At 30.7% G+C, this 6,247-nt stretch overlaps 1 pseudogene across 1 annotated transcript; it reads left to right on the top strand.

The window, feature by feature from the left end:
• The first annotated feature begins 1,373 nt into the window (after positions 1-1,373).
• LOC125845323 (zeatin O-glucosyltransferase-like) lies at positions 1,374-2,824 on the top strand (annotated as a pseudogene). The gene has a single exon (XR_007444261.1). The product of XR_007444261.1 is annotated as a zeatin O-glucosyltransferase-like (transcript).
• Positions 2,825-6,247: the final 3,423 nt, after the last annotated feature.

Below are 6,247 nucleotides of genomic sequence, written 5' to 3'. Positions count from 1 at the left end.
AAAAATGGTGTCATAATCATGATTAGGGATTTTTCCCCAACACTTTAAAAGCTCCAATTTTTCTAAATGAAAAAACTAACAATGACGAACAATAGTCACTGCGAGGGAAAGAGAAGAAAGGAAGAGGTTTGGGGTGGGGGGTGCGCGGGGTGGTGGGTGGGGTGGTGGGTGGAGTGTATAATTTCTTTTTTTTTTCTTTCTTTAGTTTTGAAGTCTTTTACTTTTTAAATTTTTATTTATTTATATTCAAAATAAATTTTTATAATTACTCTAAATTAAGGTGTCACATGGCTTTTATTTGATTTGCTAGTTTGCCACATCATGTGCATGTGCATTACATGCATTTTTTGCTTTAAGTAAGTGCCAGAAAAATATTCAATAGGTATTTAGTTTTTAAAATTAGAGTGTCTAATAGGAAACAAGGTCTGTTGAAGTGTCTAATTGATGCAGACAACTTTAAGGGGCTATAGATGACTTAAGCCTTCAAAAAACGTTAAATAAAAAGATAAATTTTTATAATGCACAACTCTTCCGATCATCAACTAAAGCTGCTCTCAAATCACGAATATAGATCCAATAATTTCATATAGAAACTCATCAACTTTCATAAAGTTTCTGTGTTCTTCAAACCTTAGTGATGATCTCAGTCGAACTTAGTATGTTTAGCTTTAAATAAATTTTCACATTATGACCATTAAATTATTGTTAAAACAATAAATTAGAAAGGAAAAAGAATTAAAAAAAAAATTTCATGTGTCAAATGCGTGAGTTTCATCGGTTAGTATAAATGTAATTATGAGAGGGCGATAGAATCTCCGTAAAATTAAAGTATCTAATTGAAAATTCGAATATAAGTTAGGGAGACATTTGACAATTTTCTCTAAATATATATTCATATAAGAGCTATGTAACCATATAAGATAAATAAAAGTGTTGACATGATATTAACTGTCCAAACACAAATAGTTACCCAAAGTTAGATGATGATACAAATATATCAATGGCCCTTTTATTTCAAAGAAGGTGTTTGGATTGATTTAAAAGTTGATCAAACCTACTTTTAAATCAAATCTTGATCTATAAAAGTGTTTGGTAAATATAAAAAATAACTTAAAATAAGTTAGAAAAGGTTTGAGCAAAGATAAAAATAACTTAAAGTAAATTTAAAAAAATCAAAAATCAAAAATCAAAAGTAAATCTCTTTGTACTTTTTATTTTTTAAATTAAAAATTATTTAAGTTCGACTTTAAAAGTCAATTCGGGCTCTAAGAGTAATATGACCCTTTTCCTTTTTCTTTATTCCACCTACCAAATTCACTAAAGCAATTGGGCTTTGCAGTACAAAGAAAGAGTACCTTTGAGCCAACAAAAAAACATCTAAAATTTTGCCCAACATTGCATACTCACTTCTCTTCCGAAAATGGCAGCAACAACAACAAACCATGTAGTAAAACAACACGACGTCGTTGTAGTTGTGGTTCCTCTTCCTGCACAAGGCCATCTCCACGCAGCCATCGAACTCTCCCACCGCATCTCCTCCGCCAACATCCCTGTTTACTACGTCAGCACCGCCGCTCACGTCCGTCAAGCTCAGTCGCGTGCTGTCGGCTGGGATCCACTGAAAACCACAAATCTCAATTTCATCGATTTTCCGGTAACATTCGAGGTACCTCCTCCTAATCCAGATGCATCCATCAAATTCCCTTCTCAACTTGTTCCTGCTTTCAACTCTTCATTGCAACTGCGTGAACCAGTTACAGATCTGGTAAATAAATTGGCTTCAATATCGAGGAGAGTTGTTGTGGTTCATGATTTTCTCACTTCCTGGGTTGTTCAGGATGTACCAAAAATACCTAATGCAGAGTGTTACTGTTTACACACTGTTTCTGCTTTTCATGTGTTTCCTCACATTTGTGATGCTGCTAGACCACCTGTACCTCCTGAAGCTGAAGCTGTACTTAAACAACTTCCGTCTCTCGATGGGTGTTTTTCTCCTGAACTCGACGAATTTGCTAAGAAGCAAATAGCTGCATGGGTTCCTGGTGTTGGAAATATTTTCAGTACGTCTCGAGTTATCGAAGGATTGTACATTGATCTAATGGAAAAAATGAATGGAGCTTCGGGTTTTAAGCATTGGGCTCTAGGTCCATTCAATCCTGTAAATCTGGAGTTTGACAAGAAGGAAACCCGCCATTATTCACTTGAGTGGCTTGATAAACAACCAGCTAGCTCGGTGATTTTCGTTTCCTTTGGTTCAACAACTTCGTTATCTGAAGACGAAATCAGAGAGCTAGCTATTGGGCTGGAAGCAAGTCAGCAGAGATTTATCTGGGTTCTGAGGGACGCAGATAAAGGAGATATATTCTCTGGTGAAGTTCGAAAATGTCAATTGCCCGAAGGATATGAGAAGAGGGTATCGGAATGAGGACTTGTAATGAGAGATTGGGCACCCCAATTGGAAATTTTAGGACATCCGTCTACTGGTGGATTCATGAGTCATTGCGGGTGGAATTCTTGTATGGAGAGTATTACCATGGGAGTTCCAATAGCGGCGTGGCCGATGCATTCTGATCAGCCTAAAAATGCTCTGCTCATAACTGAAGGACTGAAAACCGGGATATGGGTGAGAAAATGGGAGCAAAGAAATGAAGTGATCCCAGCAGAAACTGTTGAAAAAGTTGTGAGAACGTTAATAGCCTCTCCGAAGGGAGAGGAGATAAAACGAAATGCTACAGCGCTCAAGGAAGCAGTGAAATTATCAGTAATGGAGGGTGGGGTAACTAGGAAGGAAATGAAATCTTTTGTTGCCCACATCACTAGATAGATTTTTTTTTGTTCGTTTAATATTGGTGATTTTTTTGTTTTTTCTTAATTTGTCAAAATGGACAAGTAATTAGGGAGAATTAAAAATGAAAAAGTGGACAAATAATCAAGGACATAAAGAAATATTTGAATAACTTTATCTATCAAGTATGTTTGCCCCTTTTGAACTCGAGTAATTACTAAATGTTATTGGATATAGGAGTGACAATTTCAGCCCATATTAATAAAATGAGTTCATTTTGTCTATATTTAATGATTCACTCATATTATCAAACGAAAAGCATATTATGAGGAGAGAGGCGAACAAAATCTAGAAAGGGAGGAGAGAGACGAGTGAGATCGAGAGAGGAAATTAAAAGAGTTGTATTTTGTATTTATTTTATGTTGTATTTCGTATTTTTTAATGCATAACTATTTTGTATTCTGTATCAATTGCATTCGAAATACAACAAATACAATTGTTTTCATCCTTCTTTTGTTGGATACAATTGATACATAATATATTTGAGGGATAAGGGTCTAAAAAATATCTCAACTTTGGTCGAATTTGTTGTTACGTTACTAAACTTTCACGAGGACCTATTACCTCCCTACACTATTTAATACCTTATTTTAAACATATATATTTGCCCACGTGGACATAAAAAATAATGCAAAATTATAAATAGTAATGTGTCCACGTGGGCACATATATACCTTTAAAATACACTATTAAATAGTTCAGGGGTAAAAAATACGGTATTAAATAGTCTAGGGAGATAATAGGTCCTCATGAAAGTTTAGTATCGCAACAACAAATCCGACCAAAATTGGGATATTTTTCAGACCCTTATCCCTATATTTGACAGATATAACAATGCATATTGTATTCGTATGAATACAAATGCAATTGATATAAAAAATACAAATATAATTTTTCGAATACAAATAATCTAAAATGCAAAACTGTCATCTATATTTAATTGAGTACACTTGAATCTTGATACATATTTCTTCTTATTGACATTATAGAGAGGGCAAGAGAGAGGGGGAAGAAGAGAGAGAGGAAAAAGTTTGCTACAAAAGTAACATATAGTGACTTTATGTAAATTTTTTAAACTATGTTTTTTTCCATAAATATATTGATATTTTTGCCATTTTCCATAATTTTCCCATAAAAGAATCCATTTAGGCTATTGTAAAATTTTGTCAAACTTAAACGGATCATAATAAATTAAATCTAACTTAAATTTATTTAGATCAAAATGAATCAAATAATGAACCCAGATAAAACAATCCAATCAACCTGCATGATGCAAATTGAAGCATTGTGCGATACATGTGAAAACAAAATGATACTCTCATATCCAAAATATAATTGATATTTTTGGACACATGAAATTAAAAATTCACTGACTTCTAAAAAATAAAGAATTATCTTCCATTTTCGAAAATAATTAAATGAATAGCATTAATATGCACTTCAAACGAGGGTTGAAATTTTAATTACTACCACGAAAACTCCAGATGGCTCACATGCATGCCCCCCTTATTACGTGCCTCATGGTGATTTATTAAATGAGAAGTGCAATGGCCCGAAAAATTTGGTTAGAATTTCGCTAGAATAGTGAAAAAGATTGTTATAGTCTTTTTCCTCCAAAATAAAATTAACTTTTTGATATTTTCTAAATAGTATGAACATTTATTATTTTAATAAGATAAATATTCTGAATCCCATGCCTTATTCCTTCTTCATTTATTACTTCTCCTTCTTGACTTTTTCCTTCTGACTCTTCTTATAAAAAAAACAAGAACATGGTGAAAATAAATAATTATATTTAAGCACTCAAATTGGTTAAATTCATCCAATGAAATGAAACTAAAAAAATATTTTACTATATGTATCTAATGAAACTGCATCAATATAAAACATTTTTTTAAGAGCACAAAAAAAATCATCATTTGTTTGATTTGATGTCAAATTCTCTATGTATAAATAATTAATACATTATTTATTTTTTGTAATATGACTCAATTTTAAATACACTCTCTATATTTCAAACTTAAACATTTACCCTTTATGTACTATAAGAAATATACACTTACACCTCCAAAATTACATGGATTTTGAATAAAATATACAAAATGTTATAAAGCGGCAAAATAGTAATATAAAAATCTAGGGACTATGAAAATTATTTTGCTTTTTACTTCATACTCTTATTCCTGATCTTATTATTTGATTTCATAGTATAGATTGAGAACACTTGCATAAAGAACAAAGGCGTTCAATCACTTTTTATTTCCTATATTATATCGATTTGATAAATTGTGAATCATTGCTTACATTTGTTACTAAAATGACCTCCAATTAACTAATTTTTTTTAATTATTATGTTCAAATAAAATTAAATTATATAATGAAATAATTTTTAGATGTAATTTATAAAATATTAGGATAACGACAACTCAAAGCACATTAGACCTGGTAAATGTTGATAGTCATAGAAATCATGTGTATAGTTCATATATGTCGAATCGAAGAGAGTCATACATTAATAGTATTTATCGTACAAGTTGTATCCCCTATATTATGTCGATTTGATAAATTGTGAATCAATGCTTATATTTGTTACTAAAATGACCTCCAATTAAGTAATTTTTTTAATTATTATGTTCAAATAAAATTAAATTATATAATGAAATAATTTTTAGATGTAATTTATAAAATATTAGGATAACGACAACTCAAAGCACATTAGACCTGGTAAATGTTGATAGTCATAGAAATCATGTGTATAGTTCATATATGTCGAATCGAAGAGAGTCATACATTAATAGTATTTATCGTACAAGTTGTATCCCCTATATTATGTCGATTTGATAAATTGTGAATCAATGCTTTGTTACTAAAATGACCTCCAATTAAGTATTTTTTTTAATTATTATGTTTAAATAAAATTAAACTATATATTTAAATAATTTTTTAAATGTAATTTGTAAAATATTGTGATAACGACAACTCAAAATACGCTAGACATGATAAATGTAGATAATTATAGAAACAATGCATAAAGTTCACATGTGTCGAACCAAAGAGAGTCAGGCATTAATAGTATTAATCATACAAGTATTTTCTCCTATATTACGTCGATTTGATAAGTTGTGAATCATTACTTATATTTGTTACTAAAATGACCTCCAATTAAGTAATTTTTTTAATTATTATGTTTGAATAAATTTAAACTATATAATTTAATCATTTTTAAATGTAATTTTTAAAATATTGAGCTAACAACAACTCAAAACACATTAGACTTGGTAAATGTCGAAAGTTATAGAAATCATGCATATAGTTCATGTGTGTCGAATCAAAGAGAGTCAGATATATACTATTAATTATATAAGTTTTATCTCCTATATTATGTCGATTTGATAAATTATG

This window comes from Solanum stenotomum, chromosome 11, assembly GCF_019186545.1.
Source record: "Solanum stenotomum isolate F172 chromosome 11, ASM1918654v1, whole genome shotgun sequence".
Lineage (NCBI taxonomy): Eukaryota > Viridiplantae > Streptophyta > Magnoliopsida > Solanales > Solanaceae > Solanum > Solanum stenotomum.
The sequence above is the reverse complement of the archived record's forward strand: the minus strand, read 5'-3'. Positions and strand labels throughout refer to the sequence as shown.